The following is an 18,165-nucleotide window of genomic DNA, read 5'->3' as shown; positions in this document are numbered from 1 at the left end:
TAAGGTCCCTTCCAACCCAAACCATTCCATGATTCTCTGATGATTCCATACTGTAATAAGGGAACACCATTCACTCAAATCACCATTATTTTCTGTTCTTTGCTTTTTTTTCTGTCTAGCCTCAAAGAACTCTTATTTTCCACCATGCAATACCTGAATGCCAAAATCTTGTTGGTCTATTATTTAATTGGTATTTTAAAATATTATTTAAACATGCTAAAAATACAACAGCAATGATTTTTCATGTACATAATTTTTCTTTTTTTTCTTCTTCTTTTATTTTGCATTTCTAGTGAAAAATAAGGAAGCATTGCTTTGATAAATAGAGGAAGCTAAAATGTCTGTTTCAAGTAGTTTGCTGAAGACCACGTAGGAAATCTCATTTTTAGCGATGGTCTGTGGACTCATCTCTCTTTAACTGAGTATTTGAGAGATTCTGGGCAAAACTGTGCCTTAAAGGAACAGCTCTGAAGTGATATCTGTGTGGAAGAAAGGAGACCTAAGAACAAAAAAGTCTCTTTCATTTGGAGTTCACTTTGTAATATCTGGGAAGCACATTTTGCAGTGGGAAGGCTGCCAAAAGCCTGGCTGTGTAGTAAATAAACATTTTGGGGAAAAGCTGGCTGAGAGAAGATGGTTGGTGAAGGAGGATCTTGAACGTTTGGTTATTCCTTTATTTATTCACTTTAATAACAACCTTGTATCCGGCGCCTTTGTCTGTACGGTGGGTTACTGACAGCTTCATCCTCCTGGATCCTTGGACCTGGCCAGGTTGGAGGGGGCTTGGAGCAATCTGGGATAGTGGAAGGTGTCCCTGCCTGTGGCCAGGGGTGGCATGGGATGAGATTTAAGGTCCCCTCCAACACAAACCATTCTATCAAAATCAAACGGACCAATATCCTGCCATGGCTGCAGGTGCCGACTCTTCCTGCTCTGAAACGTGGTCTGAGGAAGCCCCATCCCACACGGAGAGAGCAGCAAATCCCAGGGTGTTGCTGTCTCCTCCTAACACCCAGATCCTGCCGAGTGGGGTCTGCTTCAGGAGTGGAATTGTCACACACAAAGGGGAAAAATGTGAATTTTTAGGTTAGTAGGAGCACAAAAACGTCTTGGGAGAGGTCAGACCCCTATACCTGCTGCGCTCTGTGGATATTTGGGATTCTGATGACAAAAGGAGGATGACAGGACCTTCCCCGGCTTGTGCTCTGGGTTGAATTAAGATCAGTAACTTCCCTCGGTTTGATCAAACTGTGCCTTACAGTGATGGATCCTGCTTGGCAAAGCTCCTGCTGCAAAAAATGCTGGAATTTCATTGCTTCCTTCGTCACACCCGCTGTGCTGGGGAGCACAAAGTTTCTCTGGGGGTTGCCCTGAAGGATCCTCCGTCCAGCACGTGATGAAGAAGGTGCAAATTTAGAGCTGGGTTTTCCCAGTGTCTCACAATCCGAGGCTGCTGGAGCTGCGAGCTGATTCAAGCACGGCTCTCGCTGGGATTATTCATCCCGTGCTGAAACCCCCACATGGCTGGGAATAACAGAGCTCTGCAGAAAGTCCAGGCGCATCCATGGAGCTGAACCTTATTTCACTTTCCTCACCAGCTCAGGGGAAGATAAAGCTAAAATCCTTTTGCTGGCCATAAGTAAATAAACAAACAAACTCGGGAGTTCAAGTATGTGTGGCATCCTGCTTTCCCTGAGCAGGCAGTGTAAACAAACAAAGCAGCCTTTTTTTCCCCCTCCTGCTGCAGAACTTTGCCAATTGATCCTGGAGTAGGAATATTAACACATGCCCGCTCCAAAATGTGATACCCTTTGGGGTCTTGGAGATGAGTTCCTCTGAAGTGCTTTTTCTCCGGCTGCCTGACAAGGTTTTTGGCTCCACTTCAGTCTGGTAAGGAGACAGCTGCTCAACTTCTGACACAAATGAAGAAAATTGATGAGATGCCATCTCCAAAATTCCCTTTTTCCTGGCAGGCACTTCTAGGCTGAGTGCTAGGAGTCACTCAAAGGTTTGGGTTTTTTTTTTTTAAACCTTAGTTAGAGCAGGATTTGAGGTTTGCTTTGTTGGCTGGGCTGTTTCTAATAATGCTCAACAAATGCATGGAAACGAAATCTTTGGGAACATAAACAAGGATCCCAGAATTTACACTTCCACTTCCACGGCTTGTTTGCTGTTGTGTACTGAATGATATCCATGGGTTTGCATGGTCCTGAGCAGTTTATTTATCTCTGTTTGTTGTGGAAATGCAGGGGACAGAATCTCTGGGGGGGGGGGGTGCTGTAAGGAGGGGTCTCCTTGGGGTGTTTCTGTGAGTCTGGGTCTTCCCAGGATATTTCTTTTAGGAGGGTAGAGATGCGTTTGTGTGACCAAGAGGAAAAATGTCAGTAGCTCCCAGAATTTGTGTGCCCACGGTGAAATTCCTCTGTTCCTTCTCTCGAGTGGGAGAGCCTGGAGGTGCTCTCAGGATTTTGAAGGCCACTCGTTACAGGGAAAATGTGGTTACTTTTCAACTGAGCACAAAGGAAACTCCTCTCATTGTGCTTCACTGCCATGGTTTTCCTGCTCCTCAGAATAAAAAAAAGTTACAATTTCCATGTTCTTCTTGAACTATTTCCTCAGAGTTTCATCTACAAAAGAGCTCAGCTGTGTAAAGTGCACCTTTGGTCCTGTCTGGCTAAAAAGTATTAAATTTATTGCATGGCCATCCTGTTACATTAGAAATAAACCCCTGTGCTAGTCCAGCTTTAGTCTTTATGTCACTTCATTATTATCTTGATCGTGGCAAAGGGTTTGGGTTTGACACACGGTTTGCTGTTCCTTTTTAAACCTCCCTGGAAAAGCAGCCATGGAAAGCTCTGAATAATGCACATGACATATGCTGCCTGTCTCTCAGAGGGATCTGAAGAACCTGACAGCAATTTGCATTTTTGGAGCTGCAGAAGTGAGGCAGGAAACTTTAGGCAGGAGTTTTTGGGACTCTGAGGTCAAACCAAGAAGAGGAGTTCAGAGAGACTCCAGTGGAGATGGGAACTGGATGGAGAGCAGAGGATGGGGCACAGAGCTGGCCTGAAATGAAATATAATCCATTTGATGTCACTAGAAGTTCATAAAGACACCGTTTTCCTTGGGATGGTAAAACTTTTGTCTCATTTGAAAAATTTAGAGGAACAGGCACAGGATCTCCTGGTTTTCCATGCAGGGAAATGCTAATAAAGGTGGGGCTGTTGATTTCTCATGGCAGTAACTGATGGCTCTGTGCTCACCTGAGCTCTGTTTTCCTTGTTAGAGGTGGAGTTATTAATTAGCATCAATTTTCATTACTCTCTCCTGTTACTTAGCATTCCCTGAGATCTTGTGGGAGATGGGTGATTCCTTTGCAGCAGCTGAAAGTAGGGTGATAAAAATGCCTTGGTTATTTAAGTAGGCAAAAATCCCTTGACCAAATATCATGGAATCACGGAATGGTCTGGGCTAGAAGGGACCTTAAAGCCCATCCAGCCCCCCCCGCCATGGGCAGGGACACCTTCCACTACCCCAGGGTGCTCCAGGCCTCATCCAACCTGGCCTTGGACACTGCCAGGGATCCAGGGGCAGCCACAGCTGCTTTGGGCACCCTGTGCCAGGGCCTGCCCACCCTCACAGGGAAGGATTTCTTCCCAATATCAAATTCTGTATTGAAGTCTGGCTGTTACTAATCCAGTACTTTGTGGAGGTAACCAAACACAGTCTGACGAGCAGCTCTGAGGGAAGAAGATTAAATAACAAATTCAGTGAGGTTTGGGGTTTGGTTTCCTTTTAATAAAAGAAATTAATTTACAAGAACCAAATACTGCATCCCCAAGCCCCATTTTCACTCCCATCCTTCACTGCAAACCACTAAGAGGCACAACCAAAACTGCCACTTTTCTGTGGAATTCTTGGATGAACTCTCCTGTCAGCTCATGGAATGGCATTTGGAGGTGCCTGCTCTGTGACAAGAGAGGCTGTGGAGACACTGCTGTCCCTCCCTGCCTCATCCCAACAGCACCAACTTTGCATCCTTTAGTGACTGACATGGGATATTCTTGGATTGTATTAACTGGGAGCCAGTTTGGATGTTTTCATCTCAAACAAGTCCACTTTTGTTGTTGTTGTCGTCGTTGTTGTTGTGAGGATCTGGTTTTTGTCTGGCTGAGCTCTCCCAGTGCAGAGGGTTTGACTTGGAGCTCGTGCAGGTGGGAGCACAGGACTCGTGCAGCAGAATTTACCTTTTTAAAAATATTCCCCCAGCTCCTTTGTCTCTTGGCAACTGCAAAAATAACTCCATCAAGAATAAACCTGCAAACAAGGGCGAAAAAGCAGAACTGTGTGAAGACATGAAATACTCTCGTTTAAATAGTGCTGGAAAGCTATTTCCTCCCCCTGTACCCTTCCAAGGCGGGAATGATGCGCTCTGATTCTTAAACACGAATCCTGACTTGCATAAATTCAGAGATTTCATCTGTGCAGAGCTGCAAATTGCTGGGATAGTAATACCTGGATATTTTATGGCACATCCTTAAGTCAATAGGCAAAAGGGTTCTGAATAAAAGCCTTAAAATTACCTCATGAATTATTAACTCTTCCCTATATTACCTTTGAATTATAAAAGCCTGGAAAAATAGGAAGGAGAATTGAAAAACATCAATCTCAGGTCCTTTAAAAACGTAATACTGATCATTTGAGCAGTGTACAAATCTTTTATTAAGGATAAAGAGGAAGCCATACTTTTTTATTAACTCCAGGATATGTTCAATCCACATGATTAAAAATCTCATTACTAACTCAAGTCAGGGAAGTGATTTATTGCTGAAACAAAATCGGAGGGGTTTTGCTGCCCAAAGCTGTATTTATGGTGAAAAAACCCCTCTCAATTTGTGTCTCCTTTCCTGGGTTAGGTATTTCTAAGGGTGGATTGGGTTTTCCTGTGAATGATGGGGTTTCACTCCAGCCTGCAGCTGAAACACTGCTACCTTAAGAGGGAAAGCCTGAAGTAAAATTATAGGTACCAAGAGATACATTTTTTCCTCTAGTAAATTCAGCTGGAGCAAATGATTTTGTCTGATTAGGTAATAGGATGTGCAGAAAAAAAAAAAATCAGGATTTTATACATAGTTACCATTCAAGGGGAGCTAATTCTGTAAAGAAAGTGTAGATATTTTAGGGCTTCTTCGTGTATAACATATACTAATATTTCCTGATCACTATAGTAGGGATGTACTGTTCTAAAGGAGCCCTTGAAGTCTCATTTTACAACGATAAAGAAATGATCAACCCAACGGGATTTTTTCCCAGAAACACCATCCTACTTAGGGAGATATGTCTACATATCACAGATAATATTTTTGTCCTGCTGTACCTGAAGCAGGTCAAATGTTTTGTGTTGTGCTCGGCAGCTCGATGGGTGAATTGTACTCAATGTCTCAAACACTGAATTATGCCCAGGACTATTTATATTCCACCCTACAATGTAAAATGGAGATAATACTGAATTTATTTACGTCACAGCAGCTGTGGAGAAACTGGGTTAGACACACTTGCATATAAAGACAAGACATTAAATGGTGCCATCAATTCCTGCAAGCCAGCAGAAATAGCTTTTCTCTTCCTGATAACCATGCCTGGATGGCTCCCAAGGCTGAGTGCGAGTTTTGCACATCCCACAGGAAGTTTGGATTCTCTCCTGCACCGTGGGTGGAAAATGCCTGGTATTATGGTGACAGGTGCAATAGGTATTGAAACGTAAACCTTTCCCTGCTCCTGGGGAACATATTGCCAGTCCTGGGCTCTGCTCCAGAGGGGTGTTTTGGGAGAAATTACAGATCTTGAGGTAGAGAAACAGTTCTGGAAATAGGTTGCCTTCAAAAAATTGGCAGCTTTTCAGCTGTTCAAAATGTTAGGAGTGGGGAAGATGGAGCTGGAGCTGTGGGAGGAGGGAGGCTCGGGGAGCAGCGAAAGGGGCATCGCGGACTGTAAAGGTGTGGCAGAGATCTGGTGCTCAGCCACCGCGGTCACTCACGGAGGGCTTCCCGTGGCAGTCGGCAAAACGGCCTCCAAGGGCTTTGTTGTGCGCCAGGACTCACGTCCCCTGTTGTATTTCCCTCTGGATTCTGGGGTGGATGCACTGAGCAGCTTTCACTCACCAACCCCAAAACTTCAGCTATTAAAATATAGCCAAGGTGAGAGAGCGTTTGCAGTTTCTTCATTTAAAACTTGGTCCTGATGATCTCAGCGGCGACCCAATGTGAAACACTGTGCATGTGAGCTGGAGAAGTGCTGAGGGGACTTTTTCCAGTGGGTAGGATGGAAAAGTTGTTTTCTAGCGAGAATCATGGAATCGTGGAATGGTTTGGATTGCAAGAGACCTTAAAGCTCAGCCAGTACCACCTCCTTCCATGGGCAGGAACACCTTCCACTATCCCGGGTTGTTCCATGACCCGTCCAGCCTGGCCTCAGACACTTCCAGGGATGGGGCAGCCAGATATTCTCTGGAATATCTGAAGGAGGACATCTTCAACTTCCAGAAAGACCTAGGAATTCCAGGGAGATGTCAGTAGGCACAGCACTCTCAGCACATCCCTCAGACTTTGTTCTGTCCTCAGTAAACGTTCTCTGTGAATTTGCAGCCTTAAATCTGCCGTGTAAATGTGTCTTCAACTTGAGAAGTTCTGGAATATCAGGAATTAGAGGTGGGGTTCATCTTCTGCCCATGTTTGGCCTGTGCTAATTAAGCCATGTGACTCTGTCAGGAAGAGCAGAAAAAGAAAAATGCCCCCAAACCATCTTTTGAAAAGCCTCCCTTAAATCTATCTCCAAAGTGGGTTTTGTTGTCATAGTTTTGGCAGTCAAGGGAGGCTCCTCAAGAGAACAAGAACTTGTTTTCTCTGGAAAATATGCTTTTCTTTCTTTTTCCCTCCTCTATTTGCACATGAGTGTTGTTATGTTTTCATTCCCATCTGGAAGGTACAATCTCACTCCGAAATCTCTTCAAAGCTGTATGAAACAGCACCAAAGGAGGTGATAATGAACACATTCAACATCTGGTGCTGATTAACAAGGGGGTCCCAAGATCCTGCTTCCTCACGTGTAGGAATTTGTGTCTGCAAATCCATTGCATGTCAATGTCTGCCCAGCCTGAATCCTTCAGGATTTCTCCAGCTTTCAAAGGAATGTTTTAGGTTGGGTTGGGAGTGTCATGTCCATGTTTCTGTACTTAGGGCGGCACCTTGGAGACCCCCAGCACCAATATTTTGCTCCATTGGGATGCTGCTGTTGGATGTTAGGGCTCACTAATTGGGTGAGGTGTCATGTTGGATTGTGACACGACATTCCTCATGTCATGTTGAGAATGAGAAATCATTAATTAGACAAGATGAATTTTAAAACTATATGCTAATGTAGATGATAAATGGCATAACTGCTCACTCTGGAGCTTCTATGGATTTTGCTTTTCAGGAATATGGTGGCAGCTCACAGATATTTCCTCAAATTCCTGCAACCTGGATTTCATCTGCCAGGCCCTGATTCTTCTCTTCATAAATCCTTGGTGAGTTTGCATTTGTGATTTGGCTTGAGTTTAACTTTACCGTGCTGTAACTGCAGCATAAATTTATTGTGAAGGTTATCGGAAAATCCGATTTGGAAAATCTCAGGGAAAGACAACAGCTTGAATGAGGAATGGAAAAATCACAGAGCTAAATAGGCACCCAAATAGTCTGTCTAACAACTATCAACGTGATAAGTTTGGATTAGGGTCTAATTTACAGCTTCTATATATTGTAACTTTTCCCGTGGAACACCAAGTCGATGTCAATGATTTGACATTGCTTTCAAAAAGTACAATTACAGTATATTCCACAGAAGAGTTACGTTTCACAGGAGCCCTTTGTTAGACTTGGCAATAAGTTTGACACAGCTTGGTTCAGAGCTGAGTATTTAACTTTTTTTCCCCCAAAACACCGTTCTGTAAGATGCTCAGAAGACAAAAAGCACGTCTATCAAAACAGTATTTAATGGTATTTATTTGTGTTCCTGTGCCTGCCTGTATTTTATGTGGAGAGATTGGGAAGTAGGAAAAGTTTTCCAGGTCGAGGCTGAAATACGTGCCAGACCTGAAGAGGTGCATCTCTGATAGGTGTGTGATAACTCAAGAAACACCACAAATACCCTAAAAACAGAGCTGTGAAGAAGAGCATGGTGTTGAAAGGGAATTAAAATGCGTATTTTTGTGAACGTCTGCGTCGTGTGAGAACAGATCCCTTCAGATCTGGCCTCTTTGTGGGGAGTGCTGTGAGAAGGGCTCTTTGTTCAGCCTTTGCCTGGTGTCTTCTCAAATATCTCTGTGGCTTTTCAGGCTGGGTTTGTGTCTTGGTATGAACCCCGGGGCTATGGATGGTTCTTGCTTTCACCTCATCCCATGCCAGCACAATTCCTTCCTGAAACCAGGGCTGGGAAAAGCAAAGACTGAAACAGAAAGCAATATAGATAATTTATGTAAAACCCTGTATTATAGGGGGTCTTTCTGCTGTGTTCATCACCCCAAATGTGCTTTTTGGGGGACAACCACAGGGAAATTTTCACATTCTATGTGTAAATGAAGGGTGGGGCCATGAAGTGCCTTATCCTGACCATGGCAAAATAAGGGTTCTGTTTGAAAAAAAACCCACTTAAATATGGAAGTAAGGCCTCCTATGGAGAGTTTAAGTAGATTAAACAGGTAACTCCTGGTAGTTCTTAGGGAAAATGTTACATCTTCAAATCCCCTGCATTAGCTGAAGGTTAAACCTGCTCAAACCCACCCCTGGTGTTAATTGTATTGGAAATACTCACATATCTTCTCCCAGCCGATGTTCTCAGGTAGTTTATGGATGAAAGGATTTGTGTAGTATTCCAAATTCTCCTGGCAGCACCTTTTTCCTCTCCAGTTTAATACTGGGACTTGAAGAATGATAAGAGCTGTATTTTAGTTCCTATATTCTGGTGGTGAAAAGCTCCTGTCCTGATCATCAGGGCATTCCCCACAGCTCTGGAGGATCCCTCTTGCCTGACACGGGGCTGAACTGACACAAAAGGGGAAAAAAAAGTCACAAACACAGGAGTCTTCATGAAACATCATTCTAGGGCAGTTTTTGGGCATCTGAGCACAAAACTTGGATGATGCTGAGTTCCAAGTTCAGCTGGGAGAGGGGATGTTGTGCAACGTGGCAGCTGAGTTATCACATGTGGTCAGTCCTCTACTGTTCACTGCCCGGCTTTTGGAATCCCCCAACCTGCCTGACAACAGGCATTTCAGGAATTTTAGGATCACCTGGTCCTTTTGGATTCACTGCCCTAAAATCGATACCATACTTTGACAGATGGTGTCAGCTTCGCCTCAGATCTAAGATGTTTGCAAGGAGATATTGGCTTGAAAACACAAATTTTGGGGACAAAACAGTGAAAACAAATAATAATAATCCCTGTTAATACTGCCTGCAGTAATAAACTCTGCTTTATTTGCTGTTATTTCCAAGTTATTTCCCCACTCCCAAAGAGTTTCCAGCTCTTTGGGATTGGTGCCTGTCATTAACTGGTTCTGAAGGACATTTGCTGGGATGCTTCAGGAGCAGAGATCCTGACCTTGCCATGATTTACTTTAGGAATTAGGTGATTCCTTCAAATTCCCTCAGTGGCGCTGCTTTGGTGTAAAGGTGCTAAAGCAGCAGCTTAATGAGGTAATTATAATTAATATTACGCAGGGGTTTAGAGCCCTCAGGCAGGAGTCTCAGCACCATGGTCTAACTCTTGATTTAAGGGAACATCTTGAATGTATTATTTACATCAGATATTAGAGCTGCTGTGCCAGTGACTGTGAGCCAGGGGATTTATTAGCAACAGATTGACTTTTTATTTGGAAAAAATTCTGTGTAATGAGCAAAGCTACAAACTCAGGTTGGAAATAAATGAATGTTAGTATCAGATAAATGATAGATAAGTTCAGCCTGGCTCCCGAAGAGATCAGGGCAAATGCTCTGTTGGAGATTTAATGTTAATTCAGGGATTTTTTTAGGATATCATCCCCAGTCTCATGACACATTGGGCTTCTGGAATCTCATTGCAGAGGTCTCCTGGATTTTAAGATATTTCAGCTCTTCTTGTGTTTACTGAAATACACTTGGCTCTCTTCATGTTCAAGTAGCTTCCAAAGCTTTAACCCATTTTGTTCCTTGATGAAGGAAACCATTTGTGGCTGGGAGATGGGATGGGCACAGGGATCCTCAGGTGCAGCTCTCAGATCTAATGGGGATTATTGAGTCCAGCTGAAAAAACCCTTAATGTTCTGCAGGTCCCCAAAACTCTCTCTGTGGAAGGAGACTCTGGTTTAATGTAGTTTTAAACATCCATTTTTTTATCTTGAATGTCTAGGAAGTTCTATGGTTTTCCTGTTAATATTTGGTGCTATTCCTACAGATATTATGGACAGGTTTTGAGGTAAGTCTGAGCAAGTTTTTCTCAATGAGTCCTGGCAGGAGGTTATGGCAAGGTGGGGGTTTGGCCTCTTCTCCCAGGCAACCAGTGACAGGACAAAGGGAAATATTTTCACCAGGGGAGGCTTGGGTTGGATATTAGGAAAAAATTCTTTACTGAAAGAGGGATCAGGCATTGGAATGGGCTGCTTGGGGAAGTGGTGGAGTCACCATCCCTGGAAGCCTTCAAAAGCTGGGTAGATGTGGCACTTGGTGGGTGATGTAGTTTAGTGGGAGTGAGGATGTTCAGCCAAAGGTTGGACTTGGTGATCTTGGAGGTCTTTTCCAACCTTAATGACTCTCTGCTGTGATATTCAAATGGATCAACAAGTGGAATAACTGAAGGAAATATGGGAAAAGCCTGAGTGTGGCAATGCTGAATCCTATTTGGGAAGGCGCCCTTACGTCTGCCACAAGTGCTGCATGAACACCTCATAAATTCTGGATCTGGGGCTTGTGTGATAACTCTCCTCTGGATTAAGATTTCTAAAAACACAAGGGACTGATTCCCCTGAAATGTTGGCACTTTGGGTGCTCTCTCTCTCCCTCCCATGAAGAGACATCTGCAGTTTTCCCTGGTGGTGTGAGGAGAGCGGAATGAGGCCTTGTTGCAACATTTTGCTGGCGTTGCTGGTTTGCTCCAAAAGTGAAAAATTCATGGCTCCAGGTGACATCAGTGTGTAAAAAAGAACAATCTGGGCTGTGGCTGCAGCTTTCCTGACCCAGGAACTCGCCTGCTTGGCTCATGTTCCTGAAAGCTGATGTCCCAAAGCCAGCAAAAAACTCCTTCCATAAGCACCTGCTGCTCCCACTCCAGGGCTCTGCTAGAGGAGGACACAGGGACTTCCTCCTGCAGGTGAGGCACAATTTCCACAGTAAGGATATTTTCTATAAGTGCTGCAGGTGAACTGAGTGGAAAAACAGTTTTGCTGATGCTGCTGTTCTTTGCTGTGGTTTTGCTGCTGAGGCCAGAAATTCCTTGATCCGTAAACGTGGGTGGGTTTTTGTGACTCCAAAGCAGCTTAATTCCATCAAGGAGAAGGCAACTTGTGCATTGTCTTTGTTCTGTGCCCTGCTCCTCCATGCACCATATAGATGTGTAAATTTGGGGATGAACACACCACTCTCTGTGGTGGGATGTAACATCAGGCAGTCTTGGTAAAGATTTTGATAAATAACTCCTGTAAGTACTGTCCAGGTCAAAGCAATTCTCCTCCTGCTTCTGCTTAGCTCTTTAATTTATTATTATTTTTTAAGAATTCATTTCTTGCCAGCGCATGGGGGAGTGCTGCCCACCGAGCTGCAGCTAAGCAGGATTGATGGTTTGCTTCCTACCCACCCCAGTTTAATTAGGCCGTTACTATTTCCTGCCCCTCATTACACCACCCCTGCTCACCGGCACAGCACTGGAAACAAATTATTAGCAAAGCACAGAGGAATACAAGCTGCTAATTTGTTTTGGTCTCTGCTGGAAAATTGCAGTTGTACATACTGCTTTCTGAAGTATTTTATGGGGCCTGACACAGAGCTTGGTTATCTAACTGTTGCTTTTCAGAGGAGAAAGCTTCGGCTCTGTTATTAATTGTGGATAACTATATATATATAAATTATCCATTTCTCTTAGGACAGAGAAAGGGTTCACATGGGCAGCTCAGGTGGATGCAGACCAGGAGGGCTCTTGCATTCCATGACTGCTCAGGTGTCCCTGCAGCCACGAGGGAAAGCAGGGGAATTTTCAACAGAGATTAACCAGCACGCGTTGAATTCAGGGGCTGAGAACAGAAGTTGTGATTTTAGTGTATGTCAGCTGGCTGAGTGAAACCCCAGGTCAGGGCAATGCAGCAATACAGAATTCTGGCAGTGTTTGGTTTGCCAGGAGGAAAAATAATAAACACGAAAACAGAAACAGGAAAAGAAATGAATTCTGTTTGTGCTTTTCTAGTTCTGGATTTAAGAGTAGCAAGTGGAACAAATTCACAGCTGTGTGATGGGTTCAGGGTACTGGAGTGGAAGGAGCCACAGTCACAGCAGGGTGGCAAAGGCAGGGAAACAGCCAAGAAGAGACCCTGGTAAAAGGCTTACACTACACTGAGATCCCAGAAATTGTCAGTCAATGGGAGTTACAGATCCTAACACCATTTTGAACTTTTCTGTTTGAAAGTTGAAATTTTGTCATTAAATAGTGTGAAATATTCATAGTAGTGACCTGGATTTGCTTGGTTTATCCTCATTACAAATGCACACTTCATTCATTAACTGTGTGGGTTTTGGGATACTTTCTGGGGGAGGAAGAAAGTTTATTCTGAATTAACAGCACCACTCTCCTCCCTCAATTTTCTGTTTCTGTGCCATGAGGGTTTGTGGTGTTTATTGTTTTGTAAGGTTTGGGATTCCTTGAATTTGAGAAAAAACTTCAGACAGCAACATCCAACCTGGCCTTCAATATTTCCAGGGATGGGAAATCCACCACTTCTCTGGGCAACCTCTTCTGTTCAGGAGGAGATAATATTGATACTGGAATCTGGGTTGGAATAGGATTGTATTTCATGCTGAGCAAAAATCTGCTTTGGAAGATCATTTTTATAGCCTGACAGAATCAAACCTGTTGTGGAAGGTGGGCTGGGGGAAACTCAGTTCTTGAGCTAAAGAACCAAAGTTCTGGACCAGAGCATGACCTCTTTTGAGTGAGAATTGACATCTTTATTTCTGTGCTCTCCTAATGAATCATGCAGGGAGAGCAGGACCTCAGATTCAGTTTGAGATTCTCCAGCTTGAGATAAGGAGTAAAAACAGTACAGGAATTTACAGGAAGGGAGTGGATGATGTTTAAACATTGCTCCATCCTTCCTAGAGTGTGTGAAATGACAGCTGAGATTAAAGCAGGTCATCTCTGGTGAGTGATTTCACAATATCCCAGTTCCTGTGACCCTGTAAGATGGGGAAAGTCAGCTGCTGGCACGAGGCTGAGGAGAGAGGGTTTCGAAAGGGCTTTGTTTGCACAGCACACCCGAGCGAGGACGTTCTTTGAGAGCCTCCGAGCTCGTGCTGTTTACCAAAAATCCCTTCTCTCCAGAAATGTGAGTCAGCCAAAATGTGGTTTGAAGCTCTTGGGCTGGATCCCTTCCTGGTTTGTGGAGGACAGAGGGGAGCCAGTCCCACAGGCTGCAGTATTTCATCCCTGAGTGGTTGCTGGAACACTGCTCCTTCCTGTGACTTCTGTCCTGGATCGTTCTGGGGGAGCCGATTCCGGAGGGTTGTGGCCACAGAGGGGACAGTGTGCACAGAAGAAATACAACCATTTCCTGCAGGGAAGAAATTCTTTCTGTGCTGTGACAAGTCAAATAATAACAACCATGTTAAACAGACCAAATTTGTGTTTGCAGACCTTCCCACCTGTTTTTGTGTTAAAAAATTATAAGTAAGAAGTTTTCTGGTTCCCCCTTGCAGGTGGATGTAGGACTGAGCTGCTGCCAACACCACTGGGATTTTCTTTCTCTTGAATGTGGAACATCCAAAAATATTTCCCCTTTTGTAGGGGAACTTTTCGTCTTGGAGGGCTTAAGGGGAGTTATGTCAGCTTCTCTTGAATTAATTAATAATTAATAATAATTAATTCTTCCCTATGAGGCTGGTGAGGCCCTGACACAGGTTGCCCAGAAAAGCTGTGGCTGGAAGTGGCCAAGGCCAGGTTGGATGGGGCTTGGAGCAACCTGGGATCTTTGGGGTGGAAGGTGAACACATGGAAGGTGTCCCTGCCTATGGCAGGAGATTTGGAACGAGAGGATCTGCGAGGTCCCACCCACCACAACCCAACCCATCCGTGATTCTAATCCGTGTTTTTCATTACAGCACCTCAGCTGTGACCAGGGAACTCCAAGGACCCCAGTGCAACCTCTGCCTCCCTTGTGAAAGCTCCTTTTCCCTGGAAATGCTTCAGGTACCTCCTTTATCCCATTAAGTGCCTCAGCAACCAGGAAATTTCCAGAATCAGTCACAAATAAATGGGTTTTTTTGGGTTTTAGAACAGCATCACCTTCCAGAAACTTTGTGAACAAACTCAGAAGTTGCTGTGTCTAGATCTGCAGTCACGGCAAAAAATAGCATTAGGGGAAAAAAAAAAGCAGAAAGGATACATTTTTCATTTTAAATTATACCCAGCTTTCTTAAAGCAAATTAAATTGCACTTAACCAAAGAATACAGATAACAATATTAAGCACAATAGAACATTTTAATTACTAAGAAAAACAAATGTCCGTGTCTGTAGCTGTAATTAGGGCGAGCTGTATTTGCTGTGCATTAGTGTGACTTGTATGTCTGAGATACAGTAATTGCCCCAATCCATCAGGTGCTTCAGCCTTGACATCTTGGGCATGGAGAGGCTACATGGGAAGGCAGGAATGGGGTGAGGCTGTTTGGTGGGGTGTCTGACCAGTGATGGGGCAGAGCTGTTGTTGGTTTTCACCACAGCCCAGTTCCAGCTGTGCTGCAGGAGCCGTGAGCTCCCTGGAAGCTCCGGGTGTTTGCCATGGGTGACACTCCATCTCTGGAGTCTGGCATCCTCCGCTGTGGGATCAGGGATGTGGGGCTCAGGAGACATCGTGGGGATGGGAGACAAAGCAGAGCTTTGCTGGAACTCTGTTCTCCTAGTCACAGGAAGGGGTTTGGGAAGGAGGAGACGAAGGAGAGGATGGATGAGAAAATGAAGGAGAGGAAGTGGCTTCAAGTTGCACCAGGAGAGGTTTAGGTTGGATATCAGGGAAAATTTCTTCATGGAAAGGGTTGTCCAGCACTGGCACAGCTGCCCAGGGCAGTGCTGAAGTCCTCATCCATGGAGGGTTTTAAAATCCATGTGGGTATGGCACTTGGGGGCATGGGCCAGTGGTGGCCTTGGCAGTGGGAATGGTTGGACTCAAAGGTCTTTTCCAACCTTAATGATTTGGTGATTCCATGAAACAGGGATTTCAGGGTGCAGAAGGTGCAGAGGGAAACCTGCAGGGATGGATGGGAAGAGCCTAAGAAGGAAGAGGCTGCTCATATTTCCTAGATTTAGTCCTTGCTCTGTTCTCTCCTCTCGTTCAGGATGCCCAGTGACAGTAACACAATCCTCAGATATGGAAAGGGCTGGGAAGAGAAAAGAAACAATTTGTTCTCCATGTCCCTTGTGATAGAACATGAGTAATGACAGCAAAAAATCACAGCAGGGAAGAGTTGGTTAAAAATGAGGGAATGGTTTTTAATATTAAGGTAGTTAATTACTGGAATTAATTCCCTCTGGAGACTGTGAAAAGTTCTTCAGTGGAAGTCTCAGGGCAGCATGTGAGGAAACCTTCCTGAGAAGCACCATGGTGGAGCTTGTTCCATCCTTGGCTGAGGTGCATGGGAATGGGAATGGCTCCTGGTATCTTTGGCCACCTCATCCAGCCTGATTCCTGTGACTCCAGGGTGGACTAATCCCACTGTTTGGGAGATATGTGAAAGACAGAAACCCCACATGGGATTGCCTGGAATGTCTCTCTTGGTCATGCAGTGGAACTGGCAAAATGGGCTCATAAGTGACCTCTCAAAGGGAAACAAATCCAGGGAGGAAATGATTCCTGGAGGTGTAACCAGCTCCCAGTCTTTTCAAGGATTAAAATAGGTGTGATGAGCAGACCTGGAATCCCAGAATCCCAGAGCAGTTTGGGTTGGAAAGGAACTCAAAGCTCACCCATTCCACCCCCTACCATAGGCAGGCACACCTTCCACTTGGTTGCTCCAAGCTCCATCCAACCTGGCCTGGATCAATCGTCTTGAATTCATTTCCAAGCAGAGATCTCCTCTGGCTGGAGTGGGCAGTGATGTTGTTTGTCCACAAACCCCACTAAAATGTAGAGAACGACCTCTTCTGACCCATAACTTTGCTCTGGTTTATGGCTGCAGGTGGGAAGAGAGAGGAAACATTTCTTACACTGCAGATCTGCTCCTCCTGCTGTGGCCTTTCAGTTACCAAAAAAGTGGGAGAGCTTTGTGAGGAAAACTGCTGGTTAATGGTTAATTCCCGGGTTTGAATGCACATTTCAGAGGTGCCAGAGCTGATGTAGTGAAGCAATAAAATCCAGCTGGTGATTGCAGCAGTCCTGGTGTGGTGTCACAGTGCACAGGGTGAGGAATGAGTGGCTTGACTGACTGGGGAGCTCTAAATCCACTGCTGGCTCTGAGGAGATGGACTTTGAATTAAAAAATCAGGAAAAAAAAGCAAGTAAAACAGGTAGAACTGTCAGTTTATTGAATGTCAGTGGCAGAAATAGGATTTACTTGGCAGCCAGTGAGAAAACACTATTTATGCAGAAGTGCCAGTATAGGATTTGCATTGCAGGAACAATAAATTGTAGTTATTGTATAACCAAGTGATAGATTTGATCACCTAATGCTGCAATATCTACCTCAGCAATGCTGTGCTTGAAGTTGTGTGTTGGATTTGAGGTACTTTCACATGTGAAGTTCCCAAATAAGGTTAAAATAACCATAAAATTTCAGAACTTTGTTACTCCAGAGGTGCTCTGTGCAACCCTTCAAACAAAACAAAAAAAAGTATTTTCGCTTTTCCTTTTGGGCCCTTAAAAATGACAATTCTAGGGTCCTTGATAGTTTTAAAGAAAGAGAATCCAAGCAGATTTCATACCCACCAAATGCAAGATTGAGTGGTAAAAATAATCCTATTTTATGTGGAAAAAACATAAAGGGACTAAGGAAAAATCTTGCATGTGAGAGCAACCAAATAGTTCATAAAATCATGGAATTTCAGAGTGATTTGGGATGGAAGGGATCACGGGCAGAGGAGGGGGCTCAGCTCCCAGTGGGATTTGCTCCCCAAGCCTCCCTTCAGGACTGGAGAATGTTTCCTGGTTTTCCAGCTGGGTTAAGCATCATTCTCTGGTGTACATACCCTGATCTACTTTTATTTTCACCGATTCTCTGCTTTCATTTGGAAACTTCTTGATTTTCCTGAGCTCAAAGAGAGCTGGCAGCTGTCTTGGGACATCACCCTGAGCCGCGGAAATCTGGATGATTCATTTGCCTCCAAAGAGAGAGCTCAAAGCTTGAAACCCTTTTCAGACTCAGTAAAAGACATGGATTAGGGGGATCTTGGTTTCCATCTCCCAGAGAGCTGCCAAATTCCCTTCTCCTCTCCTGTGGTTCTTATGCCACTCTTCAGCACTGTGCATTAAATGACGTGACTGATGTTTGTCATGTCTGACTTGTCCTTTTGGGCCTCTCTGGAGGCACAAATATGTGCATTGTTTTGACTGGCTCTTTTAGGGCTTTTTAATCCAAATATATTTCCCTGTGGCTGTTTGAGGTAACAAGTAGTGTGGGGCAGCGTGGGATTTGGCCTGGAGAGCACTTTGCCTCCAGAGAGAGTTTATTCCACTCTGGGGTTAATTCCTAAGAAAAGTTCTTTTACAGAAGGACTCTGCTGAGTGAGGAACTCATGGCTGTAGTGGCCAGTGGTGGGGCCAGGGCAGGGAGGTGCTGGCAACCCTCTGGCTGCATTTGGTGGATTTTTATTCTGACTCTTTTTGGTCTGGTGCCATGGGAGAGCACCCTGGGGCACCATGGATTTTTCTGGGATGTGTCTTTTAGTTTGGCTTCATAAAATCC

The sequence above is a fragment of the Coloeus monedula genome (assembly GCF_965178545.1).
Source record: "Coloeus monedula genome assembly, chromosome: 7".
In the NCBI taxonomy this organism is placed as follows: Eukaryota; Metazoa; Chordata; class Aves; order Passeriformes; family Corvidae; genus Coloeus; species Coloeus monedula.
Note: the sequence above shows the minus strand (reverse complement) of the source record.